At 39.6% G+C, this 22,896-nt stretch overlaps 1 protein-coding gene across 1 annotated transcript in view; it reads left to right on the top strand.

Annotated features, from left to right (window-relative positions):
• The first annotated feature begins 4,939 nt into the window (after positions 1-4,939).
• Positions 4,940-22,896, top strand: part of LOC111221141 (ras-related protein Rab-27B-like) — a 68,788-nt gene continuing 50,831 nt past the window's right edge. The window contains exon 1 of the mRNA XM_022744481.1: positions 4,940-5,160. The gene's annotated coding sequence lies outside the window, so the exon portion shown is untranslated. The remainder of the gene's footprint in view (positions 5,161-22,896) is intronic.

The raw sequence follows: 22,896 nt of genomic DNA, 5'->3' as shown, positions 1-22,896 counted from the left end.
TATTGGCTTTCCAACATTAGCTAACGGCTAGACAGATAAAGCTAACATTAGCTCTAGTGTTAGCTTTCAGCTAACATTAAAGCAGCCCTGAGCTACTGAGGAGCATAAAGCTAACATTAGCAAGGCTAAGCAACTGGGGAGCCAATATCAGCGGGACCAACAGGACTATGGTTACCACCAAGCTCATCATAGTAAATTCAGTATCTAAAATGATCTTGTTAACTTTGAAAAATGGAGCATAAAGTCATCTATGCTGACCACATTAATCTTGGTGCCTTCCTTAAAGATCATGTAATGTGGATTTAGGTAGGATGGAATGGGATGTAAAAGAGTTTGGAAGGGTGCTCTGAAATTTCCCGCCTTACTTTACCACCTTTTTTGTTGAAGAATATAGTGACTGGACACTATTCTGGAAACTGTTCCACTATTCCACACTATTCCAAGATGATTATCCTCATTACTAACCTAAATTTGTTTTTTAAATAATGTTACCTATTAATATTGACTGATTAATGAGTTAGATTTTCTAGCTGTTTTTTTTTTTATCTAGTTATACTTTATTTTATTTGCATTGCACAACCAGTAATGGTGGCTTTGCTGCTATTTGGCACTTGACATTTTTGTAGTTCTTTTTACCAATTGCAACATGTTGTTACTAACAGAAGGTCTACATATCTCTTATGTATAATCACAACTAGCAGGTTAACGTAAATGTTTTTTAGCCGTGCTGGCAGCGTGACTCTACAGGCCACAGCAAAGCCAGTCAGTAAGTAACTTTGGTCCAGACTTGAATATGTCAAGAACTTGGAAGGGTTGCCCACTAACTTTTGTATAGATACTCATTGTCTCCAGACGGTGAGTCCTACTGACTTTTCCCTTGTGCCACCATATAGGTTCACATTTCGGGTTCTGACTGAAATGTCCCCACAACTGGTGAATGGATTAAAATGTGGCTCAGATGTTCATGTTCATGTTCAGGGTCAGTTCAAGCAAGTCTTAAGGATATTGATAGATACAATACAAAAAGTGAGTTTTTGCAGGTAGATGTGAGAGATGAAGGAATATGTTGCAAGTTCAAAGCTGGGTGTTACATTCATTTACATTACGTTTGTGACAGAAGTTCTAACCTCATCGTTTACAAAATGATGGATTAGAAGGTGTGATGTTGCTCTACTTCTCTGAACTCTTGTCATCTACATTTACAGTTTACCAGTTCTTCTTTTGTTCGGTACCTTCTTTGATTCTGATTTAAAATGAGGCTCTGATGCCACAGTCTCTACATTTCCTGACTAATTAGACCAGAGAAACATGACATGTTGAATCCACTCTCATGTCTCTATGGCAACAGGTTGTGGTGGTAAAACTTTCATCCTGAATCCAGCTTGACATCTTCATGAGCACGCACACACACGCGCACACACACACGCGCGAGCACACACACACACACACACACACACACACACACACACACACACACACACACACACACACACTCGCACTCACACATAAATACAGCACAGACCCGCAGATACACTATGTCACTATCACTATATGCTTGCAACAAAGATGTGTGTATGCGTGTTCAAGAGTTGATAGAGCATTTGCTTTCCCATCAAACATGTTTGCAGAGGCGTGTGGTATCCATGACAACTAAGACGCAGCCAATGAGATTTGATTGAAAGATTAACTGGTGCCCAGTAAGTAGGTATGGTTTAAAATTAAAAGTATTAGCCAGTTGTGAAAAGAAACTGTTCATTAGACAGTAGCCTACTCTAGATTCTAGGCTGGTGTTATTTTACATTTCTTCTTAAGAGAAAAAAAACAATGCTTTAGTTTTTCTACCCTGTGTGTGAATCTCAGCACAAAGCACATTTATTCCAACTGAAGACAAAAATCTTTAAAAAAATGTGTCACAAATATACAGATATAATGGCTCAGTTATTTCCTGAAACAGCTGGCCACTGTAGTTTTTCTCAAATCTTACACAATGAGGAGGAAATAATGCATTTGTTTTCAGCAGTGGATTAATACATATTTGGTGCTCTAGCGATTATTTACAGCAGCAGGAGAGTGTATGTGGGATTTAGTCAAAATAAACCACAGTGTGTGTTCATGGTAATGAAGGAACATGTCGCTCAGTGCGACAGTGTGGCTCACTGGTGTGCTTTTAATAGTTTTTGGACAACGATGGAGCTCCAGGACCCAGAGGAATAAGACATATCAGGCTTTGGATACACGTACAATGCCTGTTTGAAGAATCAGTTCATTGATGGTTTTGGGGTTTGTTGACATTAAGAAAAATATAATATCACCACATGCTTTTATTTCCATTCAAGTTACTTTGCTAAATTGCATAAATGTCAAATTTCATATATGCTAAGCTGAGGGAGCCCATATGCAAATGTAATATATATGTAGCACATATATTGAATTTCCATATATGAAATATGTAAAGTAGAAACATGTTAAAATTATTGACCCTATGAGAAATTGGAATAATTCCATATGTTGACGTAGGCCTATATATCTAGATCATACAAATATGTATGTTTATACATGTATGCTTATATTGTAGACATACTGTATGTTAGATAAATATAAAGCCATCCCAAAGCCTTCCAATATCTATTGATATTATATACAGTGGGTTCCAAAAGTCTGAGACCACTTTCCCAGAATGGGAAGAAATGAATGAGGAAAACATATATAAGCATATAGAATTTCATATGTATGTTGTTTTAATAAAATAAATATATATGTTGAATATATATTTACTTTGATATATTGTAAACATATATGCTCACAACATCTTATACCATGTACCATGATTCATAATATAGATGTTTTAATATATGTACATATACAAATTTTTCTATAGGTTTTCTTGTATATGTTAGAAACTTATATCTCCATATATCCAGAGGATGTATATACAGTATGTGATAATGATATATTCCCTTATAAGCATAATTCATAGAAACATCACTCTTGATATAGAGACCTATCATATCACATGTCAGACATGTCATATATTACATTTCTGTATGGGAGTCATATACTTCAAAATATATGACTCACATGGCTCACATTTTCATTAATATTGGGCAAACAGCGATCATGTTTTTATATGTGTTGTGAGTTTTTGTGTTTTTGTTTTTCCTGAAACGTTATGGCACTCATTTCCGAAGCAGGAAATCAATTGCCAAAAGCGAAGGCAGGTAAATGCAACCCAAGGACTGAGCAGGTGTGTGGAAGTATACAATCATAATCATAATGATGGTAATATTGAGGGATCATAGACTCAAGACACGCCTGGTTTGTTCATTAGTGTGCGTTACAAAAAACATCCAGTCAAAACAGTTCCAAGGTTGATTCCTATTACAGTATTTGCTAATTTCAAGCTGTAACAGGAAATCAAGCTGTTCCCTAGCAACCTATATCCAGTGAAGGCGTCTTTGGAGATTTATCTTTGGATCATGTTGCACAATTTTGATTTTTTTTCATTAATATGTTTTGTTATTATTACTTTGTTTCCATGTGAACCTGCTAAATCTCTTTCACAGCCGAGTTTCATTTGAACCTCAGTTTGGTGGACATTTTTGTATTTCATAACAATATGAAAACATATTTAATGATATTCTCATAGTGCATACTGGATCCATACATCACACATCAGTAAATCTGAGCATCTATTCACATTTCCTTTTACTGTTAATAATCCAGTGCTTTGAGTTGAAAGAAAATGTAATGTCTATTTTATAATAAGATGATTAGATGTTCTGTAAAGAAAATAACAGCTACTGTGTGATTAACTCACAGCTGCACAGTTTCATTGTGGAGCTTTTAAAAGACCATCCTTCATCTGTTGCAGCTATTTTTCTTTCTTTTCTTTTCTTTTCTTTTCTTTTCTTTTCCTTTCTTTTCTCTTCAATTTCATCATGTAAAATAATTGTTTCCACCTGTTGAACATTTAGGCCAAAGTGAATGAGCAAGAAAAATGCAGGCGTTAGGACCCAGTGGGTTCAAATCTTTCCAGGTTAGATAAATGTGTAGCCGCTACACACCATACGACGCTACCTTCAAATGCTGTGAGAATTATCAGGTTTACATTTTCGATTGTGTCTAATTTTGGTTAATAATTTAATCTAAATTAAAACTTTCCATATGTCTAAATTATATGTTGTTGAATTTAGGGTTTAAGGTTTATTTATTATATGTACTGTATGTATATGTATGGGCCTATGTGTATTTATTTTTGTTGTAGGCTTAGCCATATGGACCAGAATGCTGTTCTCAACTAATAAACAACAACAAACAACAACAAAGTTGTTCTTGTTTTAGTGGCATGAGAAAAAACATATTTGACCTTGAATTTACTTTCAGTCCAGCAAGGGAGAATCAGATCGACATTCTGAGAAATAGTCTTATTCGCATTCTTGTGAAGAAATAATTTTTTTTTTGTGCAAAAATAAAAAATAAAACTACTTCTTTAATATACGGAAGCGTAATGCATTCACTCAAAAGAAAATAATCCTATTTTTCTGAATTAACGGGATAATTCTAGATTTAATGTTTATTAAAAATAAATAAATAAAATAATAATAATAATAAAAATAATAACAATAAATAAATAAAACAAAATAAAATAAATCTCTGAGAAGCTTTTTTAAAAGAAAAAAAATCCTGTTTTTTGGAATCAACGAGATCTATTTATTATCCCGTTAATTCAGAGAAACAGAGCTGATTTTTTTCCCTTGTGAACGCATTACCGCTTCCGTAATAGCACTGAATCATCAGAAGTGCTTCTTATATTGAGAAATAGGAGTTTCCAGGCTGTCCCTGAACGCAGCAAGAGCGTCAATCCTCCACCCCTCGAGGAAGAAGCCGAGCGACATCCATCAGACTCGTTGGACTCTCAGAGGTAAGCCCGAGTCTTCCTCAGTGTGCCCCCACATCAGACTCTCCGCCGGGCCGTCACACCGAGCTCCAGCCAGGTTCGGTGATCTCTGCGCGGATTTTCCTCCCGATCAGGACCGTGGGAGAGATGCGACGTCTCGGGGGAGGAGGAGGAGACGAACTGGCCAGGCAGCAGCAGCAGCAGCAGCAGCAGCAGACACCTGAGAGCAGGATCTGAGTTTGTTTCAATAACGTCAAAGAAAGGTAAGTGCCAAACAGAAAAGAAAGACGATGTTCCCGGAGCACCCTTCAGGCTCGGCTCGTGCATGAAGTAGATGGTTGTTTGGTTGTTGTTTATTGGTGCGTTTCCGTGTTACTTGTCGGTTCCAGCATCAGTACAAGGCAGGAGGTATGAGTCATAGCCCGGTGCAGGGCTGCTGGAGGAGCTGCTGAGATGCGAGGTGTCTGCAGCCTCCAAAGCCACAGTCCTTTATCAGCCCGCACATGCAAAGCGCTGCACCTTTGTGCTCTTAAGGCAAATGACTGCGTACTGTGTGCATGTGTGTATAAGTGATCAAGAGTTAGCGTGCAGTGTGTTGGTAGTTGGAGTCTGCGTGGGTGTGCGTGCACGTGTGTGTGTCATGATACTTCACCAAGCAAAACTTAACGTTGCAGTGTATGAGCCTGGATTTCTAAGGGTTAATAAGGAATTAAGAATGTGGAGTCTCTGTCTACTTTTGGTCTGCGGCTGTTTTTGATGGTCTGAAGCTTACAGTGATATTTTGGACAGACTTTTTTTCTGTTTCAACATGGCATTGCTTTTGTGCACAAAGCCAGCTCCATAACGAAATGGTTTTCTGGTGTGGAAAAACCTGACCTGACTGCTCTGCACAGAGCCCTGACTTCAGCCTCATCCAACACCTTTGGGATGAACTGGAACACTGACTTGTGAGCCAGATCTCAGCACCCGGCATCAGTGTTGGGACCACCCTAATGATCTTGTGGCTGAATGGGATCAAGTCCCTGCAGCCTTGTTCTAAAATCTGGTGGCGGAGGTTGTTATAGCAGCAGATTAATACCCATGGTTTTGGATTGACATGTTCAGCTTCAGATGGAATGTTTAAAGATCCTAAACATATTTTCTCACTCAGCTTTTTACTACGTTTGTTGGGTTCTTGCTGGAAAACACAATTTTCTGCCAACGTCAGAACAGCTTTGGTTATTTTACATATGAAATTTCTGTATTTCTGTTTATTCTTTATGCTTTTCTCACTGTTTTGGAGTGGGCGGGGCTCAGTAGGAAAAAAGCTGATGTCACATAATTCCACTAATTTACTAAGTGTGTTTCCATCCGCCTGTATTTGTGCACATTTTCAGTTTGTGCATAAAAAACCTGAGGGGAAACACCAGAAAACAAGCTTTAGTATGAAACAAAAGTCTTAATGGTTTTTACACTGTGGAGTTGGTGCATCGATAAAAGCTAAATGTGACAAAGTGCAGTGGAAAGAGACTTTGAATAAATCATATACATGGAGAATGAATTTCCATTATATTTTCTACATCAGTTTTGTTTGTTTGAGATTTGACTGGTACCTGAAAGGTGAATTAGCACCATCAACTATTTACCTCAAAAGTTGCATCAGAGTAGTGGATGGAAATGTGGATTAATTTGTGTACGTTTTGCTGATTTTCTGGAAATCTGGTTAAGATTTGTACTAAATTTGTGGATCAGTCTTTTTAAGCTTTTATGTTTTAAACTCTTAATAAATAGTACGAAACATATATTTTTTAAAACTTCAATTGTTGTATTTAGTAACAAATACACAGAGTTTGAGAGAAATATTTAGATGCCATGTTATTCCATTTTTTTTGTCAGAATTAAAAAATGAAATACAAGAACATCAAATTGGAAGAAATTTTGGTGTTTGCAAATTCCTTATTTTCATTTTTCCTTGTGAATCGAAGACTGGAGAAAGGTAGTCAGGTGGCACGCAAGTAAAGGTAAATATTTCAAAATGAAAGTTCAAAGGATAGAATGGCCAAGTGTAACATTATATTATTTCTGTTTTTTCATTTTTAGTTTAAAACGAAAAAACAAACTGAATGTAAACTAATCCTTTTAGCCTCATAATTGTATTTCTTGTCTTTTAAAGTCCGGGTGAAATGTGTTTGGAAGTGTGAATGTTAGACTGGAGCCTCCTGCATAATTTAACAGTGCTAAAGTTTAATGTTGTGGCCATCAGCTTTGATTATTTCAACTTTGGTTGTGAAAAATCCGCTCTGTGTGGCAGATGGCTCTAAGCACTACAATACCCAAGAGGCTTAGTTACTGCTGTGATGGAGAAGAAGCCAGTCAGAGGCACAGAGAGGTTTGTTCTATCTTATAGCTTCAGCTTGCTGTTAGGAGAAAACATGGTACAATTTTAAGTTCTGTGATTGGACATCTTTCATGGAAATGCATCTTGGGAGTTGTAGTTGACGTCTGTTTTAGTTTTTATGTCCAAAGCTTTTACCTTTGGCTTTTTATCAAGGAAGTAGATGTTTTCTAACACAGTTGTTGATCTTTTGCTCTGATGATCGAGCCGTTAGAGTGCACACATCTCCACGTGCACACACGGAAATCTTTGCATCTTGTAAAAGCTTCTGTTACAAATCAAATACCAAGACTTGTCTGAGCTCGTCACTTGTTTTAAATGCACTGTAAACTCTTCAGTCAGGTGTTTCCCTGAACGCGTCATGATATTTCAGATGCGTAGACATTAGACGCTCCCCTGCCGCTGTGACAGTAATGAGTATCTCTCTCCATCCCGTAGGCAGACCCTGGATATTTGTTGACTCATAAATCAGTTTGTAAACAAAGATGGAGTGAGCAGAGGTAATTAGAGGAAGCAGCCTTTATTGTTTTGGTAATGCAGCCGGTGTCCCTCGAGTTGCTGGCAGCTTTATTATTTCACGTCTCCACTGTCAGTCCAAGTTGATTCCTTACTGATGGACTCATAATGGAAATAACAGACGTGGGGTTGTTATCTGCTGGTGTCATTATTATACACCGAAGGCCTCAGTTTTCTCAAAATTGCTATTCATTTGTAAAAATTTCATAAAAAGATAAATGAATCAACAAAAACAAAGGAAAAAAAAGAAAAATAATGGCAGCAACAGGTGCACACGAATATTTTTTTTTTCAGTGTTTACTACACTTGTGTGTACAGCTTCTTTGTCTGATGCTGCATCCATGTCCTGTCAGGTTTAAATATGAAATACTAATACTACTTAAAGCCAAGCAATGTGTTCCTGTGTCTGTAAAATGTTAGGCAGTTAAACTAAAGGCTAATTTTTCATTTTCAGACTGTTTATTTGTCACAGAAGTGAGCGTTACATTCAAGTGAAATATATCCATGTCTTTTTCTGATTATAAAGCAGGTCTAGGTTCTATATTAATACTATGAAAGTATCAAAGCGCTCAGTCCACAGAGAAATGCACACAGCCTGTATTCAGAAACTTTGTGATGTCACAACGAAACACTCACCACACGTGGACCCACTATCCAACTTTGGTGGATTTGGTTTCTCTGAGTGTTTACCTGAAATCTGACATATTTTTATTCAATCAATAAGAAAACAGTCAGCCAATCAGAAGAGAGGCTCAGAGCCTCCTCTCTTCTGATTGGCTCACTGACCTGTTGTTACGAGAGCTCCAGAGAGAATCCTAAGAGAGGAGATGTAAAACCACACTGAGTTGGTTTTTGGTTCTTAAAATCGATCAACACTTCAAATAAAACACAGAAAAAGTGTAAAATATGGACCTTTTTAAAAAAAAAAAAAAAAAAAAATAAAAAATGGGCCCTTTTTAAAAAAAAAAAAAAAAAAAAAAAAAAAAAAAACTAAGACCCCGCTGCTCGCAACACCTGATGCTGAGAAGAGCCTCCAGTCAGACTCTGGGGACTGACATTTTTCATGTCATTAATCGAAACTACTGCCTGTTGTTTATAAGCTGCTTGTTATGTTTGTGCTGTTCATTTGCTCGCACTGCTGTGTGAAAATATAAACAGGTTACTTATGTTCCTTACAAACATCATATTACAATTTACACTGGCAAGAGCCATTATGGAGATACGACACCCTACTGTGTGCACAGAGGCATCTTCAGCTCCAGTCATGTAACTCGGCGAGTTAAAGAAAAGACTCAGAAGATGTTTTCCACCTGGAATCACCCATTCATATAACGCAGTGAGCGAACGACCCACAAAATAATTTAAAAAAAAGCCAATTTCAGTTCATTATATGGCAGCGAGCAGCAGTGAAAGATACAGTCGTGTCTGTTTCAGTGACATTTTACAGCAGCACTTTACACACCTCTAAAGTGCTGCGGTTTGGTGAAAAATAACAGCAGAAAGTGTGTCTGTCAGACCTTTCTGTAAAAGAGCCACACTGACATTCTCTTTCAGATATTATTACAGGACACCACCATATAAAACATAATAGGAAACCAGCAGGTTACATTTTGTTAATGCAGCGCTTTTTAGCTGTAAAACATATCTAAACTGCCTCACACATTTTAACGCAGGTCTAAGGGCTGCATTGTGAGCTGGAGAATAGGATAGGACGATAAAACGTGGTCAGGACAGCTGGAGGTGAACGTCTGACACTCAATACCTGCAGCTCAGTACAGAGATGACAGGGACTGTCTGTGGAGGCGTCAAAGACGCTTGTATAGACAAAGACCATGTGGAATATTGTCAGAATCATCCAGTACATACACAGGTTATGTTCCATACCATATCCTGAATTGTAAAGAAAATATGAAATCCCCTGTTGGGCACAGGGGGATGTCTCGTATAGGGCACCAAAATGTCCAAAAATCAGCCCTGAGTAAAACTATCCAGCTTCAAATAAGAAAAAAGCTAGTTTTGAGAAAGTCTGAAAAAACAAACAGAATATTGTGCAGCAGAAATGTTTCTTCAGATCTTGTTAATCATCCCACCACCTCTAGTTTGGGAAATACTGCCTCTGTGGTGATTCACATATCCCTTTTCATCCATGTACAGTTTGAATTGTTCCCATTTCTTCTAATTCAAATCTTCCCACAGAGGGCTTCTGTAATGATACTTTTGCACTGGTTGAAAAAACCCACTAAGACCCACTAATGTCAGGCTTTTGTCAGCAATGGAAAAGGGAACAATCTGCATCCACTCCTGGGAGAAATGACTCGACTGCAGCAGACGCGGGTGTTTCTCTGCTCTGGCTCCAATCGGCAGTGATGTAAACACAACACCTGGGTGAACCTGCTAATTTTCTTTTGACCACAGACACTGTAGACACACCCCTCACCTGTCCAGCACGGCACTGTTAAACCAGGAACACTGCAGCTACACTGCGCTCAGGGATGAAACATTGAATCTGCAGCCCTGAAATAAGTTTGAAAAACACACAATGACCGATGGAAGAGTCTCACATGGAGCCGCTGATACTTACAGGAGCTTCTACCTAGGGATGAAACACTATGAATCCATTTTACCAGTCATAGTCGTAGTAAACAGTCAAAGTAGAGTTGTCTGATACTGACACTAGTATGAGGAATGCCTCTGATACTTCCTAAAATACTGCAGGTATCAGCGATTACACGAGTCTATACCAATCGGATACCACTCAATTTATTAATAAACTAGTTTCATACCAGATAAAATAGTTTCACACCCAGATAAAACTGAAATTTTCCTGGAAATCAAGTCTTCCCTCGTTGCTCTAAAACATTAGTCTACACAGGAAGTTGCACTGTGTAGCCATTGGCAAATACTGTTTTATAGTGTCGAAGAAGAATTGATTTCTGTTAAATCGTGTAACTTTAGCTGTTAGCAACATGTCAGCAGTTACAGCTGGAAAGTCCCACCAGTAGAAATGCAACTGTACAGTATATAAGACTTTAATTGTGTGGCAATGGTGTTCGGACAATAGGAATTGTTATTTATTCCTAGATTTATTTTTTTATGACTAAAAGTCAAATTAGATAAAAAAAAAAAAGATTCTATAGCATTCTCGTATCTGTTCATGTTTTACTAAATATTTAACCTGAGCCATGCCACACAGCAACAACAGCACTATCACATCCATACAGGGGTAGTAACTTTAACGCAATGGTATTGGATTGTTACGCCGTATTGGCCAATACACATGTATTGTAATGCGTAAGGAAAAAAATGGTATCACAACAACTCTAAGTCAAACTATTCCCACATGTTCAGGCCTGTAGCTCTTTCATGCCACCGTTATTTAGTCTCCATGAGGTGCACTTTCATCAGTTGCTATGGTAATGTTTGAAAATCCAGTTGTACTTTTGAGGTGAATCCAGGGAGGACCATGAGAGTTGAGGTTAGGTGTTTTGCTGTGATGATTCTCTCTGACCTTTTAACTCTGGGACGGGGCTCCTGCTAACCAGTGTGCCCTTTTCTTCTCGCTCTCTGTCTCTCTTTGTCTCTGCCACTGTCTCGCTCTCCTCCTCCTCCTCCTGCCGCCCACCTGCAGTGTATTGACCAGGAACAGCAGGATTCAGCCTTTCCTAAGATGATTAATGCATAGATAAGATTTCCACCTGATACCGAGGGGCCTGACTGCAGTAACACTCCTCTCCAAGTCTAGTGTGTGTGTGTGTGTGTGTTCTTTCCTGGGAGTACTGTCTGTGAGCGGAATTAAGTTTTAGTGATAGGAATGATTCTTGGCAGAAAGAGTTAAAGCTCAATAGCTGGTTGGAGCCAAAGAACCCACATTTCTTCACAGAGCTAATGAGCTAAATTGCAACCGGGAGCTGGAATGAATAAAAGCTGGTCAGTATAAACTCAATACTCAGTTGGGGCAGGGATTCATCACACCAGACAGCAGCTTTCAGCTAACAACAGGCCAAAACTGGATGATTCTGATGGTTCTACTGTAAACCCCCTTTGTTGTCTGTGTAGCCCTGACTGCTACGTGCTATTCTAGTCCATGCTGCAACACCTCAACAATGTGTCCTTAGCATGTATCATTGGCTGCAAAACCTAGAAGAATAATCTATGCCACCTGAAGGACTGCACGGCTTTTAAGATATTCACGATCCCTATCCAGGTTAAAAGGATCTTCATGAAATGTCAAGAAAATGGCCTCAAAGATGAAGAAACAAAATTTGTATTGGCTGGATTCTCAGCACTTAATGCAGCACTTGAATACAACACCAAGTCCCTGTGTATCTGCCACTTCGGCTCATATTAAAATAGAGGTGGAACGATTAGGTCATCGATCAGCAACTTTGCTAAATGATTCGTCGTTTTAAGTTATTTTCCTCAGTAGCATGTTAGCGGCGTGGCTGCAGCGGTGCCGGTGACCGTCGGTTTGGCATTTCAGCTGAACATTTTTGGTTCTGAGTGAAACTACAGGAAATGCTGCCTTGAAATCTGGCACAGACATTCATGCTCCTTTCATCAGGTTAAGGTTTCACAACTATTTTATGACTCATATCTGCAAAACTAATGACATTCACCTCCCAAGAATACAGCGGTTTGAGCTTCATAAACGTAAAGGGCTTCTGCTTATCCTTATGTGAAGTAAGTGTGTTGGGGTTTGTCCCACACAAGCATGTTCCCTTTCATCTGGAGAATATCATTCATAGGATTACATATGTGTTTCCAGCATGAAACTATTTTGTTATCACATAGATACACATAGATATAGAGTTTGACATTCTGTGTTTAAATTAGGGGCACAACTGTTTGGTTATGATATTTGTCATGTTGTGGACTGACGATCAGCTGTTGTGTCCAGGTGTCAGGCCCATCGACAGTCATGTCTGACAATTATCAGCACATGGATTAGGCTGTGAACCGATGCTACTAGTTGACTGGCTCATTTTAAAACATTGTGTAGTTGTCATGATTAAACATGATTAATTGAAACTAATAGTTAATAGTTAATAATGAAACAGCACACAGCACCAGTCAAATGTTTGGGACACACTTTCCCATTAAAGTGTGTCCAAAGTGTGTGACCGGTACTGTGTATATAACCAGTCCAACCCTTCGTGTTGTTTTAGGGTCTCTGTATTGTTTGTACTTGTCTTTTCTTGTTGTCTCAAGGATGGAGATGCTGTGACACATTCAGGTTAACGACTGGATCTCCAGTGTCTCACTCAGTTCAGTCCAGTCAGTCTGTATAATTCACAGCCGGATAAACAGGATGTGGGTGTGAGTGAGAGCCAGGGTTTAAAAGACTTAGGATGACAAAGACTGACGACGGACTCAGAGAGTTTAACACAAACTGTTCAACTGAAGTCGTTTTATAGAAAATGTCAAGATGCTGCAAAAGATGAAATCCAAACGAAGTGTATTTATAGTATGTGTTGAGCTCAACCCGTTCCCAGAAGAAGAACCCAGAAAAGCGTTGCACAACAGTTAGTCTCAAGGCAGTGCCATTCCCAAGTCCGTGGAAAGACGTGATTAGACTCAAATTTACCCGGGGAGGTGTGACTTGATGCAAACATTTGTCAGTGCAGGTTGAAAATCTTCGCTCTTTCAGATCGGTCACAGGCTGAGATGAAGACAAACATACAGTGTGTCTGTTGCTACCCAGTTTACAACTCACACACTGTTGGTGTGTTGGCTGTTTGGAGGTAGATAAACGCAAACGGAGCAGCAGCGAATGACATGAGAATATTTGACATATCTGACATTGTGGTTTAACGTCTCCAAACATGTCAGGGAGGAGGTCGCGTGGGACGGTGGGATCCCCTGATCTGAACTATAAGCTTAAGTGCTTGAGGTTGAGGTGTGGTCAGGTTTAGACGTGGCTAATCTGAAAACGCATATCTGAATGGTCATATGCATTTTGAAAGACACTGACAAATGAGGTCCTGCCAACAGGGGTGCTGGATCAGATAACACTCATATGACTCATTCTGACAATGAGAAATGACCTGCTTGAATGACTTTTTCTTAAAAGCATGAGAAACACAAATGTAATGCAAATGCATTTAAAAAAACAAAACAAACCAGACTGGGTTCCTGAGTGATATTGGATTTTGAAGTTGATGCTGATAAATAATAAATTGGCTAAAATAAATTTTTCACTTAGAAACAACTTCTACATTAGTTCAGAAATATATGACATTTCTGTACTTCAGTTTGTTGTTGCTCATTTGCCAAAACCATGTTGGCGAGGAGCTTAATTAGCTAATATCAGCCTAGCCAATTTATTATTTATTCCTGAAGCTGTTAAAAAAAATAAATAAAATAAAAATAAAAATAAAACATTCCCAGAAGTTTGCTATGCCACAGAGAGGGATGGAGAAATGGACAGATTGAAAGGGCGAGAACAGGAGATGTGGGTATGACAAGTGCAGGATCAATAATGAAGACTGGTCCTCTGGACAGTAAATCAGCTCGGCAGTACATCCTCTCCCCTCAGCTGCCACTTTTATCCTCACTCATAAATACCAGGATTACAACTTCTCATGACAGGGACTCCTCGCCCTCTAGTGCTGTTTTAATGATGGAGGCTAATGTTGATTTATATACAGCAGAGGTTCGCTGTTCTCTGAAGGATTTCTCCATCTTTATGCTGCGGTCTCCAAATATGAAGTCAGGCAACAGGACACTGAAGTATCTGGATAACGTGTAACTTTAAAATGAACTGAGTTTTTTTTTTACTTTCTGCATCAGCCAAGATAATGTCATTGTATAATGTAAAATTTATTTCTCAGATGCCTTTTACTCTATATCGTAACAGTTCAACATAAGCCACTTTTTACATAACTTGCATGAATTGTCTACCTTCTTCCTTAGTGTGGCCCATCGACTGTTACACCTTTGCCACTGCCACTGATTCGGATTGGCTGGAGGCTGTGGATTGCCTTTCAGTAACTGGACAGTATAACTGGACACCTAAGATGCAGGTCTTTGTTTGAGGTTTTTTGGCTTGTTCTTTAGTTTTTTCACATCAAAATCTGTTTGTAGGTCTTGGAGTGCTGCTGCATGTGAGAAAAAGTTGTGTAAAGCCTTTTGTCGGCTTCAGCGGGAGCTGTGTGAAGTCTGCTAAATTTCCTCAAGTGATGTCATTAAGTCAGTTTCGACAGGGACCGAAGACCACGAGTTTGAAAATGAAAAAAAAAAATCTTGGGCTTTGGAGTTAACTAGCAGCTCGAGGCTACGTTAGCTGTTACTAGCAGAATTTACTTGAATCCCTCACCAAACCGTCAGTGGTCACTATGAGGTGCTTTGTGGGTAATGTAGGCGACAGGTTTTGACAAAGAAGAAGATTTGTGCCAGTGGGACACAATGAAGCATCAGTCGTAATTACCAAACATGAGAAACCTGAGTGACGAAGTTACACTGAATGCCATCCGACTGAGTGATGAAGTTCTACCGTCTGTCGGCCGGAGTTTCCCCATTGGCTGTCGCTCTTACAAAAATGAATTGGCGCAAACTGCCGTTCGCCTGACTGCATGGCAGCTGACGTTAATGAGCTTCTCAGTCTCTCTGAGTGATTATTTTACAAGTTAATCCGGCTGAAATCACAGCACAGTCTTTGTCTTTAACTTATGCGTCTGGTGATTTTGTCAGACGACATCATGGTGACCAAATCAGGATCTTAGCAGCAGCTTGGAAATGGACTGCGTTTCAGTCACCGAACAGAAAAACATGTAAATAAGAGCAGTTTGATTATGAACTCGGCTGTATTCAAATACTGTGTATATGAGCACAGAGAGCAGGAGAGAAGTGAGCAGACAAAGGGCTGAAACCAGCTCAATGCAAATATGATGCAGTCATGAATATGCCGATTAGCCTACCTTGTCAGTGAGCAGAAAACTATACTAAGACGTTATTGAAACTAGCCCAGCTAAAAAAAAAAAAACAAGTGCAGCGAGTCAAAAAATGTGAAGATCTGGTAGAGGATATTTTGACATGTCACAGTGGGACAATCACAGGTGTAAATGAGCTGAATAATGATGGTTAAATTCCATGTAGGTCCTTCACTGTCTTACCTTACTGGGACGAATGGAACCGAGCCATTGTTGCTGTTATTAGTATCACGTGCTCGTCCTGCAGTGACAAAACGTCTGCTGTGTTAAATCAACGTGCAGATCTGTTTTATGGCAAAATTGAATTTCTAGGATATTTTTGGCTCATTGTAATGAAGCACATAGATTTCTATATTTTTTTGTGACATTAAATCACACCGTACTAAAAGATTTTATTCATATCCCCGATGTGAATGGGTGTTTAAAGCGGCAGGGTTTGTTCTTTCAGAATCTGACTTTCTTTCACTTAATCCCTCTCTCTCCCTGCTCCACACTTCATTTTCACCTTGTCTTCTTCTTCGAATGTGATTCATCTCCCGCTCGTCTCTCCTGCTGCTTCTCTCTCTTTCTACCTCTCTCTCACTCAACTCTCTTTGGGTTCGCTCGTATCCAAACTAGCACGGTCTTCCCTTGAAGTCGTCCCGACAATGAACCGTGCAGAGACCTCTGATGTACATCAAGCAAACTCTTCTCAACTTGAGAGGAGAGACGAGGGACACGAGGAATAAAAAAAAAAACCTCACAGCCTTTACAACATGAAATGGAAAAGACCTCAGATACAGCTGATCTATAACAAAAAAGGTCTTTTCAGTTCACGGTTAAGTACGAATAAAAATTCTAACTAAATTACTGAGTCATATACAGTAGGTCCTAATAGCTCTCTGTTCGGTTGTTATAATATTTGATCCTTTCAACCTGGCTTTTAACTAGCCATACTAAACTAACCCCACAACTCTGTCTCTGGTTTCCATGACATTAGTAACAGATTTCATCTCAAGAAACTTCCTCTGTAATGAACAGGAAATCAACCATCCCTCAAATAAAGTGTTACCTTTTTATTTCCCCAATCAGATTCTGAAACGCTTCTAAAAATATGCCGTTGTAAAACCTTCTCCATGTCGCTGACAGGAAAACAGCTCAGTTGGAAAAAAAAAAGTATAAAAAGAATTCAAATTTTTCCAAACTCCTCTCTTGTTGCTAAAACAGCCAATGAACCGAAAAAAATACAGAGGACATGAATTCAGTGTGAACAGGAGCTGCAGCTCTGGTCATGAATATAAATCATTGAAGAGCTGTCCTCTAACAAGCTGCCCTAATTGGCCAGACGGAAATCACAGATAATGACCAATAACAAAGCAAACAATGCTCATGAATAGGGAAGTACAAACACAAATAGTGAAAACTTAAAGTAGGGACAACTAATTATTTAGACTCTTACAAGGAATATAATTGGCAGACACCATTTTACAGATGTGCAAAGTGAGTCAGCCAGTTTGCAAAGTAGCTACATCAGGCAAAAAACCAAACAACAAACAACAATAATTCATTCAAGTTGAATATATTTTTGTTTTGTGGTGTTTACATTGATATCTGGTGAGTGTTTACAGTTAAAAATGTAGTTAGATGTGTTACTGTCTTCTTTGACTAAAAAGACGGACGCAGTGGTTGAAATCATTATTACCTTATCAATAAAAACATTAGTCACTATTGATATTTAGCACAATATGACAAACATGGACAAAATTACAATTAATAGAAATGTTCTAAGAAATAAAGTGTTTTTCATATCTGATTATATTAAACAAATACTAATGGTTGAGATATCATTGTCTAATTCTACTACTGGCAAATATTGATATCTGCATCTGCCTTACAAATCCAATATTAATCTTGTCTGTATGCTAGCTTTCATAGATTACATTCATTAACTCGTGGTGCATCCCACCTTCGCCGCAAATCGTCATGTGACACCTGTCATGTGACTTGTGGGAAAGTCGTATGATGCATCTCCGCAGCAGTTTGGACATCAGATTGTTGGAAGACAAACGCAGACGCATGACACTCGCACTGAAACAACATCCCTGAAACATCGGTATTGATTTTAGAAACACAGTCTCACACACCTGGGATCACATGCAGCCAAACAGAATAAGACTCAACATTTGAGACAAAAACACAGCCCTCATCCACACACACACACACACACACACACACACTGGGAGCTCCCCAGTCTAACATTTCTGTGAATATAGTACATCCACTGCTGCTGGTGATATTAATTATTAATAAACTGCATTTAATTTCTCATCTGTGACTTCCCTTTACAGCACAGTCAGATTACCAGGCAAATAAACACTTCCTAAAAACATCTAGTATGAATAAAATATGCTTGTGCATACTTTACACAGTATCGGTCAACACGGTGATCTGTCATGGATGGCAGTGTTTGTCCCTTATCTTAGAGAGCTGAACCCACTGTATAACCCTGGTGGTATTAGCACATTGCTTTAGGAAGGTGACATGCAGATCCTGGCATGTTAGTGTCTTGCTTCAGGGAACGGGGCTTTCACAGCGTAGCATTGTTAACAACTTGACTTGGGAAGCTGTACTTCCAACCGTGTCAGTGTTAGTGCCTTGCTGTTGGACAAACATATCGGCTTTTGATGAGTCTGTCACTGATTGTTTTTCTTTTTTTTTTTTTTGAATTTTATGAGCGACTTTTGTGATTTTATTTTGCTGGTTTTCTGGTCTGCCTGCTTGAAATTTCCACTTGGTAAATAATGAACCTGTAACGTGCGATTCAAAGCGTGCTGTGATAGGAACTGGCAGTTGGAGTTGGGTCATATTTTGCACGTTCTTGTTCCACTCATTTCTGTCTTTCACTCAAGAGCACAGTAACTAAATGACAATTAAGCCGTGCTTCAAACAGAAAACGTACCTGCGGTGATGTATTAGCGATCGCTGGTTGTTGGATTGACATGGGCTAGTTGGTAAATTGTAACATACTACTTTCAGGGCTAGTTAATGATCTGCTGTAGCTGGTGAGCTAGCTGCTAACTCACTAACCAGCCAAGCAAGTGCTAGTCAGTCATAATAGCGACTATTATCATGCCATAATCTCTCCATTTTCTCTCCCTCCACTTACTGCCCCAACCCTTGGCATTATGTTCGAAACTGTACACCCCTGCCTCCAGTAAAGAACTCATTAGCTTCTTAGCTCAGCTCTGACACTAATAGGACAAATTGTTAAAATAGTTTATTCAAATGATCTATTTGTACCATTAAACTCCTGGAACAGTTAGTGCTCCTTTCTCTCGTCTGGACTCTCCAGCTCTCCGTCTGATTAAAAAAAAAAGAACAAATTCTAGGATCAAAGTTCACCATTGTCAAAGTTGCGTTCTTCGCTGCGTATCACAGCGATTCCATTGGCATTGCAAAGAACTGTAGACAACTGAACCTCTAATAATCCTGGTGATGCAAGTGCCTTGCTCAAGGAGACTGAACTTTCAATGTTGATGCCTTATTGTAAACCTCTGAACATCTAACCCTGCCTGTGTTTGAGCCTCGCTTTAGAGAACTGTCTCTACTGGCTTGCTCTGGAACAGATTACTCTGATTGTGATACCATCTTCTGCCTGTGTTCAGATCGAGCTGAACATCAGCGAAATGAAAACACATTAATGTCTAGTGCACTCCCATCTTTCTTCCACATAAGTGGAAGTTACATTTCATGCTCTTTTTCTTCCATCAGTCTTATTTAGCTGTGTGGTGAAGGAAAATGTGAATCCAGTTCTGTGGAAATGTCCCTCCGAAGTGTTAAAACAGACACCTTTTATTCCCACGGCATGGAAGAGGGAAGAAAAGAGAGATGGTACCACATCACAAAATGTCAAGGCAGCAATTTAATAGGGGATCACTCTGCCCTGGTCCGACTCCTGTCTGTCAAAGTGGAGAGAGCGGTAATGAAAAAAAAATAAATAAATGAAAATAATATATATATGTATATAATGTGCAGAAAAATGAAAATGTCAAGGTTTCCCCCAGAACCAAAGGACATTGTAAAGGCTGTACAGAGGTTCTGCCTCCAAGTGCCTACATCTCCGCATCAAAGCCTGTTTGATGCAAAAGTATTTAAAAAAACGGCAGGCTACAGAAAGACAGAAGAGAGACTGAATCATTTTCATCTTCCAAATACTAGGAGAGGAATCCCTGACGTTGCCGATGAAGGATGTGGAGGTAGAAATAAAGACAGAACAGACGATTCATCCTGAGACTTTCTAGCAGCGAATAAAAGACGTTTACCACATGAAAGAGTGAAAGAAGCAAAGAGAGAGGATGAATGAGAGATGAGAGACACGAGTACAGATTGTGTTCAGTCCCCCGGTGCGTTCTTGGCAGTGACGTATAGATGTCATTACTTTTCAGTCTGTTAATTCATGGTCGGTTTATCTAAAAATGATCTCAGCTCTCTGGTTGATCAGATGCTTTAACGTCCTCCATCGAAAATCGAATCATGTTCTTAGTTTCAAGGATTATTAATCAACAGCAGCGGCATGCAGGCACAAAAAGAAAAGTTTGAAGGAATTTGAACTACCAGATAATTGTTCACATTAATTGTGTGTGTGTGTTGCCCCTCAGTATAGTTTATTTTCCCATGTGGTGTCGTACGCCTGCTCTGTTGTCTGGAGATTGTGGTGTACAGATGAGGCTGTATAATCTATGTGGCTCGGCTTCTCTGCCACGCTTTGGTGGCAAGCCATCAGGTGAGTCCTGAGGTGTGTTGCTTCTGTGGAGTTGAGGCTCATTTATGCTCAGTGGTAGGTTCAGACGAAGCCTTCTGTTCATACGTCCACACTGCTACGTTACGATAAAACTTTTGGAAACGGTGCTCAACCCATTTCAGTTCGAAAAACTCTGGGGTTGCGAGAAACGATGACAGCAGAAACCCGCGGCCGCTCCCTGATTGGGTGTCTTCAGCCTCGACTACCAGTGGTGAAGGCAACATGAATAAGGAAATACAAGCATTACCTTGTTGTCTTTGCTAGCAGCTGTTGAGGAGTTCACTTCTGCATTTTAACGCTACATCTTTCCTCGTTTGTTCTATTTTTTAATTTTTTCGAAACTAATCAAATGCAGAGAAGACGATCTACTTCCTGTTCAACACCGGCTCACGCATGCCCGGTGTACGTGATTGCTCAGGTGTGTATTTGTTTTCAGGTGTGTTAGTGTGGGTGGAGATAGTTTCTGACAGGGAGCTAAGACGGTCGTCTTGATGGAGATCGTTTTGGTTTGAAAACGCTGCTTCCTGTCTCTGCTAACCAATCTCCTGTGGGGAAACCTCTGGAACAGAACCATCAGTATGATAATCATGCTTTAGTTGCCAAAGCAGCTACTGTAGAAAAACAAATTAAATACACGGTCAGTGTGTATTTATATAGACATGTTGTGTTGACAGTGAACACTTTACAGATGTGTAAACTATCAATGAATCCAAGTTGCATGACGTTTACTACAAAATGTGTTTTATAATTCAGATTATTTATAGGTGGATGACATTTTTCAGAGATAGGGTTTCTCTAGCAGAGAGGTGAGAGAGCAGGGATGTCACATGTTGCGTCTGAAATTGGGTTTAAGTGATGAAATTATTGGACAGATATCTTGGCTCATTTCATAATCCATCACGTCGTAAAACATTGAGTATAAACCTTACATATGATGCATGGGCAGGGAGGGAGAGAGGTTTGATGCATGTGAAAAAGGGGGAGTGACAAAGATGTGAGAGAACGAGAAAAAGCAGAGGGAGGGAGGAAAGGCCAGTTGCCTGGTGACGGAGGCAGAAGGAGAGAAGGGAGAGAGAAGGTGAAGAAAGGAGATAAAACGAGGAGGAGGAGGAGGAGGAGGAGGAGGAGTGGTGTGGAGTTGTTTTCCAAGTGCAAAGAGTTACTGGTCACGATGCTACATCTGCTGCTGCCATCCCTCCCACTGCACTCTCCCTGGCTCTCTCAGAGGACGGAGAAGAAGAGGTGGCGTCTCTCCGTTGTTTTGCGTCGTGTCCTTTTCGAATGATTTATGCTTTTAATTGTTGTAATGAAGGTGTGTTTTCAAATTGACAGTCCTAATTAGATTTTTTAATTTTTTTTTTGTTTAGAATTTTCAGACTGCAATCAGATAGCTTTTAATCTAAACTGCTGGCTCCGGATTGGGTAACGAGCTCTGTTTAATTAAAGCTTCACAGACTTCAAGACCTCACATCCAATCAAAACGCTTCTCCCTACAGGAGATCAAGGTAGCGAGATGATCAAAGCACAGTTTCATTTGCTCGTTTCATTTTATTATTTTATTTTAGGATCGTACTTCATTATATTTCTGACCGAGTTTTTATGGAATGAAAACTAAAGTCACATAAAAAAAAAAAAAAAGTCCTGCGAGAGAATGAAACAAAGGAAAGGAGCCAAATCAGCAGCTGCAGCAGAGGACGGGGTCGGGGGGTGGGAAGTGGGGGGTGGGGGGTGGGGGGGGGGTCAGTGGCTGCTGGAGGGCAAAGCTCCATGTTCAGAGAGGTGACAACTCAACGCACTCAGCTGACTCTCTGTAAAAGCATGGTCACATTACACTTCTATTCAACAAAGATCTCCCTTCACCTGCCTCTGAAAGGTTAGGGTCTGTAGGTTAGTGGTGTAAAAAAATAGTGAAGAAACAAGCCACAGGTCGACCGGGCGCACCCATTCAGTCACAGTGGAAGTTATCTGCAACGTTGCTGGAAACTCATAATATTATAATAAAATAAATATTCATGCGGTGGCAATGTAACGTGACCCTCCCTCCACAGATACAGTACATGCTCTATATGTAGGTGTTAGCAGAGAGGGGGGGGGGGTGTAGCAGTTTGTGAACAGTACAGAAAATACACTACGCATTTACCTTGGCATATTACTATTACTATTTTCAAATGATTGTCATATTTGATTAATTGTCTACATTTTGTCTGCTTGCGAGGCTGCACTGAGGAGGGCAGCGCTGTGTTTAGAATTGATGGTTAGTTAATGCGGGGACATACATACTGACGTCCACTGACAAATCGAGACTTTTCTCTGGTCGTACAGACGTGCACACGGTTTCACTCAAACTATAATTGGAGTCTACATCGTTCTGGTGTTCCACGCATACACATTTCCTGATCCA

This window comes from Seriola dumerili, unplaced genomic scaffold (genome assembly GCF_002260705.1).
Source record: "Seriola dumerili isolate Sdu_G_001 unplaced genomic scaffold, Sdu_1.0 BDQW01000081.1, whole genome shotgun sequence".
Taxonomy (NCBI): Eukaryota; Metazoa; Chordata; class Actinopteri; order Carangiformes; family Carangidae; genus Seriola; species Seriola dumerili.
This window is presented reverse-complemented; position numbering and strand designations above follow the sequence as displayed.